This window comes from Ochlerotatus camptorhynchus, unplaced genomic scaffold (assembly GCF_037179485.1).
Source record: "Ochlerotatus camptorhynchus isolate MF236.1 unplaced genomic scaffold, CSIRO-AGI_Acam_v1.1 ptg000086l, whole genome shotgun sequence".
NCBI lineage: Eukaryota > Metazoa > Arthropoda > Insecta > Diptera > Culicidae > Ochlerotatus > Ochlerotatus camptorhynchus.
In genome coordinates this window covers 2,223,404-2,241,078 of record NW_027040576.1, presented here as the reverse complement: position 1 = coordinate 2,241,078, position 17,675 = coordinate 2,223,404, and the positions used below count along the sequence as shown (strand labels likewise).

General features: G+C 39.3%; 1 long non-coding RNA gene across 1 annotated transcript in view; it reads right to left on the bottom strand.

Annotated features, from left to right (window-relative positions):
- Window positions 1-17,675, bottom strand: part of LOC135698464 (uncharacterized) — a 102,560-nt gene that overhangs the window by 63,724 nt on the left and 21,161 nt on the right. Inside the window, exon 2 of the long non-coding RNA XR_010517489.1 lies at window positions 16,203-16,860. This is a non-coding gene — a long non-coding RNA (uncharacterized LOC135698464). The remainder of the gene's footprint in view (window positions 1-16,202; window positions 16,861-17,675) is intronic.

Below are 17,675 nucleotides of genomic sequence, written 5' to 3'. Positions count from 1 at the left end.
TAGATACTATAGAGCTACTGATTCCGATCAATAGCGGTGCGGCCTCTTCCTCCTTCTATGGTTGCTCATGTAGGCTGCAGCTCACTGCTTGCAGGCAGCCTTTCGTTGTGTTCTGGAGAACACCACCACAAACCACGCGGTGATTGAATAAACACCGTTTGGTGAGACCGGACGGAATCAATTTTTGAAATCTGTGTTAGGGAAATCGCTTTTCGCAGGCAATCGGTGATCATTTTAATTATCAAAGCAACAGTTGCACATTCGTGCAATTTTCAATAGTGAAATTGCGAAAAATTATGAAATCTTAGTTTTACAGATGCGTAGGAATATTTCTGATCGATTGGTGATAAAATTATTGAAATTGACCCAGGGGCAGCTGAGTTATTAACGTTTAAAATCTTTCATAATTTTGTTACATGTTCCATTTTCGGTTTTCACAAAGTGTACCCCCTATATAATAATCACAGACGTAGTCCTACGTCAAAAATCAGCGTAATTGGTTGAAGGACATCCGAGAAACAGCAGTGGGTGCACGGTATACACACCGCATATACTGAGGGGTTGTTGTATTTCACTTTCGTACATGATTGGTGATATCATTATAGATTGTAATGCAGTTATGAATAAGGATTGAGAAACATTTCCTTGGGCTTATAGAAAATTCCCTGAGATTCCTTGATTTTCCAAGCAGGTAGTCGACACCCCGACATCACATTTTCAAGTGAGAAGCTTGATATCCACACTTTCGGACCATCATTACTCACGCATATATAAAGAACTACAAAGAGGTACCGTTGTTTGTGGGGATGGAGTTTTAGCAGGTACCCCTTTTTCAGGATTCACTGATACCTGTTTTTTGGTAATAAACATATCGGTCAGTATTCTTACTGCCAAATATCAGACAGCCAGAAATTCGGAAAAATTAACACCGGCCAAAACTCCATCCGCAAACAACCGTACCGCTCTGTATAAATAACCACTATCAAAACTGGAGTCGTAGCCGAGCCCTCTGAGCCGCCATAATATCTTTCTTTTGCGAGCTTTTGTTTTCCCTCAAATGACCCATCAACAAGTGAAGTAGTGAAGTAGTGCAGTCGTGCATTCGACATCGCATCAGAACTGGGAAAGGCAATTTGAAAGGACCCACCCGGTGGAAAGTTCCTTCAAGCCAAAAAGAAGCAACTTTCCATAGCAACGTGGAGGAAGCATTAATCATCATCCGACGCTCGTCGGGTTTCGGCCGCGGTCGGGGTCGGAGGCCACCACCACCACCACCACCATTCACCACGTACACGGCGAGATCGAATTCCGCCCGGGCGGTGCCGGCGGGGCGCAGAGGTATGCAAGCCGCCGAAACGAAAAGTCATTAAATTATTTTCCTATTTAATTTCATTATCTGCGTTGGAGGCGGAGAAGAGCAACGGCAGCCGGGCAGAGGAAGTGGGAAACGGTATAGATTTCAAGTTCACAGCATCATTGCTGAAGAGGGCAGGAACTCGTTACCAAACGACGACGACGACGACGACGACGGCGACCAAGGCAATGGAGGAGGTATTAAATTTATCGTATTTTGATTTTTATCAAGAACAATATTTTCTATGTAACATAATAATTTACCAGTTAGCGAAGTGGTTCGACAAGGCAAACTGGCCGGTTGATAGGCAGCGAGACTGATAGGCATTACCAGACAGACAGTCACAAACTAGACCGAGATAACCGAGAGGCTGTGTGTTTGTATGTGTGTGTGTTTATGCGCCTGGCGATATCAATGAAATTGATTGCTGTACCAAGAAATTGGTGCCTTGTTCTTGTTCCGGGCCAGAAGCATAAGTAGCGGCGAGGAGGAGTATGAAACGGGGTGGCTGTTGATAGTGAACTCAATCACTCCACGCAGTAATACCGGCGGCGGTGGCGGCGAGCAGTTTTGCCATCGCCTGCCTCAAACTCAGCGTGTTCTATTATTATTTAATTTAATTTTAATTAAGCTTAATTCGGAGAGTGCTGCATTACGCGGCGATGAATTCGTTTGGATCTGTTTGTGCGCTATCTTGTCTGGCCGTGCCTGCTGGTGGCGGCGGTGGCAGCCGGCGATATTTATTTTGCTTCTGCTTCTGGCTCCCCCGAAGCGGACAGCGAGGATTAATTTTCATCTCAAATCGAACATCTGCCCCTCGCGGCTCGGCTGGATCGTTTCTATTAACAAGCGATTTGTCAAAATCGCTCCCTTGAATCGAGCTGATTCGGGGAACAAACATCGAAACGCCTTCAGACTGCACGTCATAAACAGAGAGTTCAGATTCTCGGCGGGAGGAATGCCACCACCGACCGACCAACCGCCACAACAAGATCAAGATGAGAGAGAGAGAGGTCGATTTTTTTTGGTTTTCATCTGATATTTAAAAGCCTGAGAAGCCCCCGAAGAAGACGGCCGCGGCGAGAAGAAATTTAAGCCGTTTCCTACCGCAGCGCATACCCCTCGCACAAGGGCGAGGGGTAAGACACACAAAAAAAAATACTCCACAAGCATACGCGAGCGAGAGACCGGGCGGCCAAGTGGATTTTATTACATTTTTTCATCATCCACTTCTTAAGGTTCTTGTTGTTGTTTTCGACGCAATCTTTCCTCCTTGTGGATGTTCTTGCTCTTGTTCCTCCTCTTCGATTAGAACTCCTGCTCTCGCTGCAGCATGGCTCGAAAGAGGTTATGTTACGAGAACGTTGTTATTTTTTTGTTCCCTCTCGTTCCCTTCAAGTTCACAACCCGATCGACGACGAGGACGATCAACGCTTAGGTCTCGGGGCCGTTTCTCGTGGTTCGATGTTTAGAATGTGTGTCTGCCCTTACCGCTTCCCGGGGTTTCTTCTTCCATCGAGAAAACCGCAGAGCCCAACAAACTCTCCCATGGTTCGATCAAGCATCCAACCGGCGACGTGTGTCCTTGAAATCGAAGTTAAGTGAAGTCCAACAAGTTGCGAGGGGGTATTTTCACCACACAGAAAATGAACTATTAATGGATAGTTATTAGCGCTGGCGTTAAGGTGTTCGCGTTCACGGATCGAGAGATCTTTTCTCCGGCAACGAACTAAGTTATGGCGAGCCTCAAAATCTCCCAGCGTGGAACAGCCGAGTTGCATAAATTAGTCAGCATACCGCGAATTTACATATAAATTGTGGAGATGTTGAATTCATAATAGTTGTTTTCTTCGAAGCAACAGCAGCAGCATCATTTGGACGTGCTCGCAGAGAGTTCCTGACTGTTTGGGTGAATTTATCGTTGAATTAACATAAAGAAATATATGAGCGGTGCGATTAGGGTCATCGAGAAAAGCTACTTTTGGATAGAAGTTGTTATTTTGAAGATTGGATTTTTTTTTGTCGACATTAAGCTAGTTTCGGTTCTGGAAACTTTCCGAAATGGAGTGTAAACTTATGCATGAATGTTGATCTAACGGTCGTGGAAGTTCAGGGCTGGTAGTGACTATTGGATACAATGGTAGTGACTTTAGTGACTAAAATAACGGAAATAGTGACTTTAAAATATTGAAAAAGTGATCAATAGTGACATTTATTGATCGGAGAGATAAGGTTCCAATCTTTCGTTGATTGCAACCCACTTCGAAAAATTGTATAAACTCACACCAGGGCTGAAATTTCTGTACGCAATGCATGCAGTGCTCTGATTTGTTGGAAGCCACAAAGTTAAAAACAGTCAAACACGAAGTTTGTTGGCCATTCTCACTGCGTTAGTGCGTAGAAGAGAAGAAAGACATACACACAGAGACGCTCAAAGTGAAGCCATCGCACCGACACAAAGAGCGCACTAAGTGTAGGATTGCCAGAGAGAAACCCTGCAGAAAGTCAAAGTTCTTCATGGTCCTCTGCTTCTTCATTTCCTCCTACAAATGCTATTGTGGTAAGCAAATACGACAAAGCAGACGTTAGTTGTCTTTTGTATTTCGTTAGCTCTCTCCACCGCACAGAGATTGTGATTTTTTTCCACCACTCTTTGTGCGGATTGCTTTCTCGAAGATAAGTAGGAAAAGTGTATGTGAAATAGGAGAACCATACTCTCTTTGCCAAGTTGCTCTGCAAATTTTCTGCAGCGCTTTCCAGCCCTGAAACCTATCATAAACATGTATCATGCTTGAATTTGAAAAATCAGTATTATTTGAACAAGCAAGAGCGCGGTCCAACTCTAACCCGTATTTCTGCACTTTGTACTTATTTTTCAACCTCGATTGTTTTAAAACAAACAAGTTGATTTCAGATTACATTCGCGAGATTGATTGAACAAAAATTGTTGATGAGAATTGAAACATATTTTTGAATGGGAGAAAAATGTTCAAAGTCTCGAACTTAGACAAATTTTGACAATATTAAGACAATCCATTTCAAAGATCTAGGATATAGAAACTTCTGAAACAACTCAAAAATAGAAAGGAAAAATCACAACTCTTTCATACCGAGGCAACTAAGGAAAAATCTCATTATACTGGAACGAGGAAAATTTTGCATAGAACTTAAAATCTCGATCTTGAAAAGAAAATTAGATTCCGGGATAAATGTTAGACATCATGGACATTTTTTTCAATGTTACGACTTTTTTGCTGGGACTTAAATTCGAGATCCCTAAAACAAATTAAGGAAATGGTGCACCCTGGGATACTTTTTTATATTTTGATCATAAGTTCACTAGTTTTTCCCTCGTACATTCTAAGTCAGAAATATAATTTCGTTTATCCACTCATAAAGCACTTAGCGGAAAAAACGATCAAAGATTTTTGTGACTGAGTTTGAGTAACCTAAAAAGTGGTCCCCAAGTTAAAAAAAAACATCAATCTCTCAAAATGTTACGTTCTCTGGGAATGGTCCCATAGTCCATTGAATGTATTGTTATGTTGTTGTGTATCATAATATTGAATGGAAGAACCGTGCATCAATCAACCGTGCGTGCTCTTTCCGCAAGCATTACGAAACTCACCGTTTCACCGAGTCCATCCCGAAGTTCAAAATGTTGTTCGGTGAGCAGAGCCGATGTAAATCATTCCTCACCCAAGAACGACCCCGCATCACTCATCGTGATACGTGTTTGTGGAAGTCCAGCTTGAGCATCAATCTGAGCTCGAGCTCTTTTGCGCTCTTTGGATTTGACATCATTGCTCTTTATATGTGAGGGATGAAATAGCTCACGATAAATGGGCATTAGACTGATGCAAAATTTGACTTTTTCGCTCCACAGGGCTTAAATGGTTTCAAATCGGGTCCCGATTAGCCTTCCAAAGTTACAACTCATTTGGTTAGAAACAGACTTCGCACAAGCCATTTGAAGTTTACATGTAAATTACTATGGGAAATCTCAACTTTTTGAGCATTGCCTTCTAGTCTTTTTCCATATTGAGCTGCGAAACAGTTCGATAGCTATTCTTATAGAAAATTTTCTCAGCTACAACTTTGCCCAAGATTGTTTCTATGTAAAACGAGACAGGAAAAAGTTATTAATTATTTAAGAGATTGGTAAACTTATGACATGATCAAGCAGCTGCTCTGTAGGCAACACTGTATTTTGCAGTGTGACATAGTAGCCATGATTTTTGTGTCCTATTCAACGCCCCAGAAACACCAATGTTGCCTGCTGAGCAGTTGATTGAGCATGATCATAAGACATCAGCGCATTGAACCATTGATAACATTCGATCCCTGCATTTAATCAAAAAGTGGTCTTCAGCAAAGTTGTAGCTGGGAAAATTTCCTACAAGTACAGTTGAAAGCTTTTGAAGCAGACCGATGTGGTGAATTATTAGATAGCCATGAACAAAAATCTTGGTTTTACCATTGTAATTCCCATACAAACTTTAAATGGTTTGTGCCATCTCAGTTTCTCACCAAATGGGTTCAAATTATGAGAGGTTAGTCAGGATCCGACTTGGAATCGTTTAAGTATTGTGGAGCGAAAATTTCAAATGTTGCATCACTCTAATGGGCATCTATCCGGCATAATCTGAGTCGAGGAGTTTAGGCAAGCCTGATCATAACGAGCATTTCGACGGCAGTTTTCGATCAAATTCCTGGGCAGGAATTTCATACCTCGGTTGACCGGGAAAGTGTAAAATCAAAAAAAAAAAAGTCGAAATTCCCCAAAAAGTTCGTTGCCTGGCAATCAGTCTGCAGTTATGGAACCTTGAACCATACAGCAAAAAAATAATTTTAATATCACATCAAGGTGGATGCACTTCAGTCGTGTCGAAAATATAGTGTAATATGACTTGCCAAAAAGGACAAAATTATCATTAATACAGTGCATGAACCGACATTACGCTGTTTTTACTGAATTTGTTTATTTTGGTGCCCATAAAAATTACATGAGATTTTCGACATGATTAAAGTGCCTCCTCTTGGATGAAATGTTAAAATTTTCTTTTTGTTGTGCAGCAAATTTCCCAGGAGGAGTGCCTACGGAAGAGGCTACTGTCTTTTCTGGAGCAGCATGAAGTGGATTGTCTATTCTGCCCGGACTTGATAAGCTGCCACTACTCAACTTCCAGTGGTAGAGCGAAAATGGCGTCACAGTGGTTCCCAAGGAGATGAATCCGGCCAATACTCCGGAACTAATAAATAATTAAAATGAGGCTGAGACTGAGGAATACTGGTTAATTGTGAAGCACATACTGAAGAAAAATTATGGAACTACAATTGACCAGAAGAATTTCAAGCGGAAATGAAATTTGGCCGACAAACAAGTGGGAACAGAACTCGTGCAAAAGATGATGGGCCGTGTACGAAGAAAAGTTCGAGCAATGGCCTAAGGTAAGAAGGAAGACTGAAACAAGGGACTTACAATAAGCATAATTACCTACTAATGTAAAGCTGTTACATTGAACTATAAAAAAAAAACGCATTTTAAAGCCCCAACAAAATTTACGTGTCCGATTTTTTTCGTGTTCAACTTTTACTAAGCTTATTTTAGATTTAGAACGCGGATTGCGCTATTAGAACGAATATTGGGATGTGAAAGCTTGAACGTAGAAATTTATTACGAAATCTTGGATTTAGGGGAAATAGAGGTGCAACTTGAACAAACTTCGACAATTTTAAGACAAACAATTTGAATGATCTCTAATATAGAAACTTCTGTAACACGTCAAAAATAGATCATTTTTCATAACTCTGGGACCTAGACAACTTTTCTAGATCGCAGTCTAAGAAAAAATCTCATTATTCTGGAACGAGGAAAATTTTCGAAGATTTGCACCAAATTTGAAAGATCACAGACACTGAAATTTTTACTTGCGCCTAGGATTTAAAACTTCGAAAAAAGTTGTATGATTCTGAAATAAATTTTACAACGATTGGACATTCGTTTATCCAGTGTGTAGACTAAATGAAGAAAACTAAACTCCCCAATTTTCCAGTCGTTTTTTAGAAAAATGCCATCTATTGAAAACCATCCACATTTACCTAAATTCACAGGTGTAAGACATGGTATGATCCAGTTAATCAGTTATAGCAGTAACCGAAATGTTGCCCCGTAACGTGGGTAAATCACCTTGTAAGATGTAAGATCTACCACCGATTCCTAGTCCTGACTACTTCAAACTAGGGGAACAGAATTTTTCAGTAATCCAAGGAACACATCTTAGTCCTTGTTACTTGTTATGCCTTGTTGATAGTGACAAGACTCAGCTTTGTCCACAGAGGATGATCTTGAAACAAGGAAAAAATGAGTTAGTTAGTCTTCATCTATGTGATTCCTAATCTTCTTTTCGTTGTTCCCTAGTTTGAAGTGGTTTAGACTAAGGTTCTGATGCATGGTCATTATCGGTGTCATTCCTTAATTTTGTTGCTAAGGAATTCAATTTTGGAGGGTATTCCAACACTCCGAAGGGTACAAATAGCGGGACCTTTCAATTAGATCCGATTCCTTGCGATGAAGGCAAGAATGACAACTGTATCAAAACCGAATACTTCATCATTTCTCAATAGTGCATGCACTAAACTAAGGACACGGGATATACTTGGGGCCTCCCTTAGCTCAGTCGGTAAAGGCGCAGCTACAAAGCAAGACCATGCTGGAGGTGGCTGGGTTCAATTCCCGGTCCGGTCTAGGAATTTTCCGGGTTGGAAAATTTCTCGACTTCCCTGGGCAAAGAAGTATGATTGGACTTGCCACACAATTGTACCAATGCAAAAATAGTACAGGCATCGAAAGCTTTCAATTAATAACTGTGGAAGTGCATCTAGAACACTAAGTTGAGAGCACGCAATAAGCTAATGTGCGATATGCAATAAGCTTGAAATGCGAAGAAGAAGAATAAAGGATATACTACAATAGATTAAACTACTGGTCACAGTGGTGTTAGGTCCCGAACAGAAGAAAAAAACACCGGAATGTGACTTTGACTGATGACGAAAATGAAACTGCAACCATTTTTATATCAATCAGCAAGAACTTAAAGAACTTAAAGATAAAGTTATCATAACACGACCAGTTAGTCCCTAAAACATACATTTTAATCACTAGAATGCTCGCTTGATTGCCAGAAAGTTTTCAACAAGTTCATGATCCGTTTCTTTCCTCAATTTACTTTATTTCCTGGCATGGCAAATTTCTCACCCTTGTTAGTTGTTTTTCTGATTGTTTCTGGATATTTTCGCATATGAAACACTTGTCTTTAATTCCGCTATAAAATATATTCCCTGTGAAAACATCAATGCCCATCTCAGCTCCGTTGAAAATGTGTTCTAGGCAACACGTTTAACCAAACGCTAGATCGCAGCAGATCTTCAGTGGGAAATCGTTTACAAGCACGAATTGAACATCCCAGGTACTCAATAAGCCCACTAATTTGGTTTTTAAGCTATATAATGCTAACATATGACTAATATAGGGCTTCGGAACATTATTAGCCGTATTACTACTAAGCAGGCTTGTTGGTTACTTGGGATTGCCCTCCACTATCATTCACAACGGAAAATGTTATGTTCAGAGTGTTGCTTTTACAAAATTAGAAATGTTGGTCCATGTGAGCTTGAGTTCAATATTCAATCATAACCTGCTATTCCAAGTAATCCAATCAGGATCATGATTCTAAATTGTCATTGAATAGCTTAATGTCTGAACATATGCGGATCTTAACCACACAATGAGGAACAACAACAAGTATTCAGCAATATAACCCTTAGCTCTGAACTCTTTACCATTCTTGTATTTATACAAAGATGCTAATTCTACTCAACGGTGAAAATGGATTTACAGATACTGATTTCCATTGCAACTCAGGGACGTATCAACCTAGAGTTGGATTTTTGTTTTTGATCATCTAGGTTTTAGGCCAAAATTAAATTAAGTTCTCCAAGCAGAATCTCACGAATACTAATCATAAGATTGTGACAGCTCTTACAGTAATACATGTGCAATCTTTATACTATAAATATGCTTTAAACTATACATATGCTCTCTTTTTTATCTAGTTTGTTTATTTGTAAGGCTCAATAACGTTAGCTTTACGGAGCCGATAATTCATTGTTCTGTTTGTAACAAAATTCACTTAATTCTATGTCTAGTAGGAGTTGGGCCGAATACTCGCGGCTTACCCGAGGTTAAGGGGTACATTGTCGAAAGATAGTAAAAGGGGAGGAGCATGGGGGTAGGGTTTTGTTGTCTCATCAGAGCGATGTCGCCAGTATGAACGGAAGTGTGGCTCTAGATTCGTCTGGAGTTCGGCTAAGAGTATGCTCTCTGTTTCAGTATGGTCCTGAATTACTTGGCACAAATTTTATTTATGAATTATAACCTTTCATTTGAGCACCAACTAGCTAACTATTCTATTAAAGATTTGCGTAATTTACAAGCATCCTCAAACTACACCGATTAATTAAATTGTATGAGACTTGCGAGATCAGTATTACTTTTCAGAGAGGATTAAGAAACATTTCCCTGATTCTTAAAGAAATTCCCTGAGAATCCAGGGTTTTCCAGGACTAAAATGGAATTCCCTGATATTTCCTGATTTCCCAGGTTTTTTTCAGGTAGTCTAAGACAAACAAACTAACAATGTTGCGCGTCCTGGAATAATGTCAATGTAATGTAGGAGTAATAGTGGCAAAGTGTACAGGGGAGAGGGGCATAATAAGCATCCCGCACTCCAGTCGCAAACCTTTAACTGTTCGAAACAAAATAATTGGTAGTAGGTTCAATATCACCAGTGCAACGATTAATGAAAAATTAATTTGCTTCGAACCAGAAAACATCCAAGACTAAAATATAGGAAGCTAACATGCCACTCTTAAGGTTCACAGTCCAAGAAATATTTAAATGCTTCTGAAACATAGAAATCATTTCATGATCTTGAACATACAGTTTATCTCAAAATTGAGCGTACACCTGAATGTACAATTTTGAAATCTTGGCTAGAGGTTCAACAACTATGCTTTGATTTATCGGTAGATATAGTTTTAGGCTCTATGGCAGAGCCTGTATAAAGATCGATTTTCAACTTTTTTCGTAACTTTATTCCAAAATCTTGGCTAGGAAATTTTTGATTCAAGACTTGTAAAGTTAAATTTCATGGACTTATAAAAGAACTCAATATACCGCAAAAACTAATGTTTTTTTTTAATTGCTTTGCAATATTTTTTCAAATGTACAAATATTCGAAAAGATCCATGTTTACTAATGGAACAAGAAGACATTTGCTGGATGATAATACTAAGTTTAAACAATATTAGGATCATATTTTTGATACAAAATAGCTATTGCTTTTAAATATGCTTGATCCGGTGTACCCCCATGTTTGCCTTTTTCATCAGCATGTCGCTTAGTTCGAGATCAAGAGCACATTGCTCTCCAAACCTTGTGTTCTCAATCCCTACCCTACCATCCACATGTTACACTTTGTAACCCCTAACCTCGAGATAGCCGCTTTACTAACGTTAGTTTTTAGTAATTTTGTTATCTAAACAATGAATGTCGGCTCCGCAAAGCTACCTGGAAAAATAAACGCATTATTAAAAAAAATACGTTTTATAGACCGACTCAAACACGTTCAAATGGCTTTATAAACGATATGGCTGTTCAAAACTTTTTAACTTACTTTCAGACGAAAATTTGTGGTTTTATATAAATTCCCAGGTAACATTCTCAGTGGCTTACAGCTTTATTTGAGTTTTATTAAAGTTTTATGAAGGCAAGCATTATTCCATATATGTAGTTTTATTAAGTAGCCAATAAAAGCCAATTGGCCATTCGTCATTTCATGATTTATAGAATATTTCACTATGTTTCCCAGTCTATGACAAAGCCTAACTTTGATCCAAACTAATTGCTCTGTTGTACGACTGTTTGTTAAAACCATTATAAAACAAGCAATAATGTTTTAATGTAGCTTTGAGGGAGAGAACCTGATAAACTAAATAATCTCCCTTAAATTTATCTTAAATCAACAACGTTTGAGTAACAGCATAATTGATTCATTGCTCACTTATAGCTTCTAATAAATCAATGGTAAAACCACGAAAAACATACTCTATTTCATGTAAAAATCGATGTTAAAACAAGTTTATTCACAGAAGTAGGAGGAGGAAGAGCTGCTCGTCCACTTCTGATTCTGACAATGCTTACATTTTCAGAAGTTCTAGTTCTACTTTTGCACGAATAGTGGAATTCATTAGGCGCAATAAATCCGCTTCCCGCATTTAGCTTGGAACCGACTTCTCTTCCTGCGACAGTTTTTGTCATGGAACTTGTTTTGGCCAAATGGTTTTCCCATCGCTCAGGCGCAATTCAAAGGCATGAGAGAGAGAAGATGAGAGAACGTGAGAAGTTTTCAAGATCCAAAACTAGCAACAATATTTGAAATACCAAAGTTTACGGTTGTGAACTTGAAATTGATCAAATAGCATGATTCTATTTCTGGGATTTTGGCAGTTTGAAAAGTTTCTAGATTGTTGGCTTGGAGTTCGAAAAGTCAATACTTTGATACGTTTTGAGATCTTAGGACCTGTTAAAATAAATGTTATCGTAAATAAATGCGTAAATATTAAACTTCAATTTTAATGGTTTTGATTGTAAAACTGAATTAATTATGAAACAGAAGTTCTTTGATTTTCCAGGTGTTTTTTCTGAAAAATTCCAGACATGGTCGGAGTAAATACATAAATTGAGAATACTGATTAATGTTCAATACGTGCATCCAGTTTCGGTACTAGACTTTGCAGGAAAATTTATAAATTCATGGTTTAGTTACAAAGTAAATTTTTAAGTTCGTCATCCATTAATAGGCACCATATGAGGATGTACCTTATTTTTGGTTCTATAATAGAGGAAACTATTCTTTCTATTTTAATTTTTTAATAACACGTTCACAATTATATGCGCGATACATATGTATTCGACTCCTACAAGTCAAATATTGGGTTGGGTTTTCAAAGCTGATCATTTTTAATTTTTCCACGCTCAGTTTTTTTTTCAAATCCGGGATCTTAATTTATCATATTTTAGATAATTTTTCAAAACCTCAAGATATCAAAAACCACGTTATAAATATCTTTAAAATCTTGAAAATATTACTCCAGAACCTCTGGGATCATAATTTTTTATCGAAGTCCAGGATCATGCAAAAGTGGGAAATGGAGAATATTGAAGATAAATGAAATTTTTACATGTTCGAAAATCTTTGAAATTGCTCCAAGTTAGAGATGTTGCTATGCCTAAATCTTATCAATATTTCAAAGCCCATGATTTTATTTTTCTTGATTTGAAATATCCTTTCACTTTGGGCCATATTCCATGATCTTAACTGTTTACAAGTCCAAGGTCCAATAAATTTCAAATAACCATACATTCATCCAGATCTCCTCCATCTTCATGATGACCAGCAAATCTCGATTAGCAATTTCCCCGTTTTTCTCTTCTAAGACAGCAGCACCTTTGTTCGACCATGAATTTGGTTCGACAGGTTCGAAGTCTTCACAATTTTTGTAAGAAAATTTCGCTCAAAAAACAGGCTTCTATATTTGATTGCTCTCACGCATTTCCTTTAGATTGATTTCCTTTCACAGAGTTCTTTTCAGAATTCCTCTAAAATAAATTTGAAATCCTCTCTACAATAAATTTGAAGTACCTCGAACATTTCTGTCTGTAGAACACTCCGAAAAAATCTTAAAATTTGCTCCTTCTTCGAATTTAAACTCTTTCTAAGAATTTACTGGAGCTTAATTTTTTTAATTTGCCTAAAATTCTCCATAGAATTCCATGCAATTCACCTTATATTCTCCAGTAACAATTAAAAAGAACCTTTTAGCTTTTGTGAGCAAAACTTGTAATCCCTCTTTCCTGCCAACACCATATGGTTGGGGGAAATTCTCCCGCCAAGAAGTGTCTTCAAATTTTGCTCAGAATTATCTTGGAGTTGACCTCTAAAATCTTTTGAAAATTGCATGGAATTTTCATTGAAATTCTCTTGAAATGCGCTTGGAATTACACTCGGACTTTCCTTATAGATCTTCGCACCATTTTTTTTGTAAGTGTACCTTCAAATCCGCTTCCTTTGATATTTTTCAAGAATCCTGGAATCCTCTACTCTAGGGAGTTCTAGTAAAAACTCTTTTGGAGGTTTTCCTGAAGCTCCCTAGAAAACATTCTCTGAAATACCTTGGTGTAAGCTCTAGAATTAATTCTGAAATCTGCTCAAATTTGTTTTGGAAAAAAGTCGAACATTTTCTTAACAGTTTTTCTAATTTCAAATTCGCAGTTTTTTTCTGGTTTTCCCGGCTCACTGGTCACTCTGCATTTTACATGTGAAACACTTGTTTTTAATCCCATTCTATTTGTTTTTGTCTTGAGCACATTTTGAGACCCAGCTTCGCAAGAAAATTATTCCGGATATTACGAATAATAACGAAAAGCGAATTCCTCCGGTGGGAAATCGTTAAAACAGCGCTTTCACTTCCAAAATTCTGTAAGTTAATTCAATTTAAATTGCAATAGTAACAACATTAAAATACAAAAATGTTACTGAGAAGCAAATTTTACGAGCTAAGCAATGAAGACCTAGATTACTCAATAAAGGAACCCAATGCTATCAAAGCAATGTTTGTCTACGTATATTTGAGTCATTATTCGATGTGCTACTCCAGCAATCAAAACAATCCTCTCAAGCAAGACCATTATCCTAAATTCTTGTATGGTTCAGACTCAGTTAGTTCTCTGAGCTAATCAAGCTGTTAAGATCACAAAAAGGAACAAGAACTTGAAGTATTTATAAAAAAAATCATCATCTCCTCTTGAAGCTGAGTTAAGACAAGGCAAGTCAATTGATGAACTCAGTTGAAACCATACCATTCAACTGATTTGATCAACTCACTCGAATTGAAAAAAAAAGTCGAACTAGACTCAACTTTTCAAGCCAATTGAATACAACTGAATTGATCAATGACTTGCCTTTGACTAAAACCCAGCTTAACTCTTAATCATTCTTGAATTTACTCAAAGACGCTCCAAAATGCGCTCAAGGGATTGATTTTTGTTGGACACAGCTGGATCGAGCAGACGCAACAATCTACTCGAAAGTTCAATTTTGTCAGACACAATTGGGTTAACATCTATTAAGAGATGCACATTCTTATTAGCAGCTTAAATTGTGCAACAACTAACAACGTCTAGCGTCTACGGAAACGGATTTTTATCTCAGTTCAGCTCAGGAATGTGACAACATCCAGTGGGAGCTGAATTTTTAATAGGCTCAACAGATTTCGTGATTATCATCGATGATATTGTTTGCTGATTGTGACGTTCTCTAGGATCAGTTTTACTTAAAAAAAAAGTAATTGTTCAGTACTATGAAAGTTATCACATGTTAAATACTGATCTTGGATTTAATAAATTCTATGTCTTACAATTTTCCTGACATCCATTTGCTATGCGGAATGCTTTTCAGAATTATTAAATCATTAGCTGTTGATATGTTGTTCCTGTAAGTTACAAAAAGAGGTTCTAAAATATGTGTTTGACACATGAAACCTATCAATTTTGCATCAACGGTCATTAATGGTCGGTGAGTATTCACTCTTCATGAAGGGTGAATATTCACCGATTATAAAAATGTGCCTCTCTGAAAGCAAAACTGACAGCTTTTATGTGTCAGACATCTACTTTACAACCTCATCTTGTAACTTACATGTGCGAACATACCTTCTAATGATTTCATAATACCGAAAAATATTTTTTTTTATTGCAAACGAATGGCAGAAATCTTGCTCAATACTAACCAAAGTTATTCTCGATATTGTTGCATGTATTGTTAGCAAACTTCCATTATTGATAAAGTGTTAACAAAACAGTAACAACATCAGAACCTCACTTGATCGAAATTACAGATATAAGACTCATTGACCATCACTGTTCCTAAAACGAAAGCCAGGACAGCTTGAAACATGAACAACGAGATTCTACCGTCGGCACTTTCAATCCCACATAGATGAACAAAAAAAAACCAACTTCTATCCAATTAGCACCTTTTTTCACAGTTCATCACAAAAATGGTACCTTCACCATGTTAAAAAAAAAACAAAAATAAATACTTTTGAAAAAGCTTCCGAAAAAAAAACCACAACTGCTGCTGCAACAATTAGCCTCACTTCGTTAGCACACACTTGCCAATCGCCTCTCTCCGGTTTCCTGACCGACAGTAGTAGGTAGGTACCCCTTGTCGAAAATTTCAACTTTCAACTAGTCTTTCACCTCGACGACGGTGGACAAAGAAGCGCAAAACCGCACTCGAAATTACTTTCACCTCTAGCTCCTCGGTTCACCGCCAGAGATCCTTTTCGGCACACTGAAATCAAGCAGCCCTCCTCAATGGGCAACTTCCGCACTGGAGTTTCTTGCTTTTGCTTCACTTCTTTCGTTGTCCACCACCACCACCACCACCGCCCGGCCGGAGAGCCGACAAAAGAAGGCCAAGACAGAAAAAGGTGTCAATTTTGATCTTCCTCTCCGCTTGATGACGGCCAACACCTTTCTCACTTCTTTTCGAATGTGTGTGACAGGTGAAAATTAAGTACGTATCCCACAATTTTGGTTGATTTTTTTTTTGATTCAGTGACAGGCCCATTTTGGGCGATTTGACAAATATGGAAAAATGCAGTCACCTGCCTTGGTACGGCTGCAGTTAATGTTTATCGGTTTTGGGGAACATTTTCTTACCGTGGAGGAAGGTCTCTGCTGAGAAACTATATTCTCGAAGGCGATTTGAGTTGCAAACTGACTGGAACCATTTTTGGATAATCCCAGAAGGCGGGGTGCACACCGAATTTATCACAGCACAGAAGGGCACACTTTGATCGCACAATAGACTGTCATTTGCACGCGCACACAGCTGTCTTGGACAGAGAGTAGCTTCGCGGAGTTTTGCCCGCTGCTTGACGAAGGCCAAACGACAGGGGGTTCACAAATTTCACGATTATCTTTAGCAAATGCAACCGATGCAACCGTTTACTCCGTCTCCTTCATTGTTCGATCACTGATTTTCGTTATTTTTCACTTTTCAACCCTTGGCAAGAGCGATGATGACGATGACGTTCTACATGTTACGTGTGTCATGTAGGGCTGCTGTAGTGCAGACAGGGTGCACTGTGTAGTGTTCTTGATGGTGGTTCTGTTCCGCGATCCACACTTGCTGCGCTCCACCGAGCAACTGCCAGAGCAAAAACGACGTTGACTGCACGAAAGGCTCCACACTTGAGCCGAGGGGTCCGGGGGTCTCGCTCTCTTTCTAGCCCATCACCAACCGCCAAAGTGTATATGGTGATCCAGCACACGCGATCCAAGCTCCAACCAGAAACCGTCTACACGGCGCGAATGTCTGCGAACGAATGAAAAGGAAAATTTCAGTTAAAATGCTGTATTGTGACGACGGTGGCGGCCACCGACTGTCGCCGCCAACTCACTCGCATTCGTTTCTACTGGCACACACACACATACACTAACCTCAGCGCGCACAGTGTGTACACACGAAGAGAGGGAGTCGCGGTCGGTGGTGGTGGGTGAGCGCGACTCGTCGACGCGGATACGAATGGCAATGCGAAAGAGGGAGAAGGAACGAAGCACTTGCCAGCGCGCGAAGTGAAGGCGATCTTTTGTGGGGTTCGGATTGCGTTGGTGTGCCCGTTGTCGCTGTGTCGCTACACATCGTGTACGGATAGGCGACAGTTCGTACGTGACTACACATCGTGTGTACACGAAGGAGCGCCTGCGCTTTGCCGAGGTGGCTCGTTGGCTTGCTTGGTGTGGGGTTGCCATGTTCGTACACACAAAAGAGTGCACGGCGAACGCGTTGGAGGGGTCGGACGATTCAAGTATGAGTTGGGCTCGCACATGTTCGAACAACCACCGAAAGCAAGAGACGAAGAACGAGAGCGAGAGAGAGAAAACGAAGCCCGTAGGCGTTCAGAGAGTAGAACTTGTATGACTTCATCCGCATTTGCGCGTCGTCGTGGCAGAAATCGTGTGTGAGGGATTTTTCCACATATCAGGATGACCCTTCTCTCGCTATTGCACCCCCTAGTTCTCACCCTTTACCATCTCGCTGCAGATTTGTCCCACTCCACAGGAAAAAGATGGAAGTCAATTCCCGAACTCTTCGGAAATCAAATCTCAATCACCCTCTTCTTCGATTAT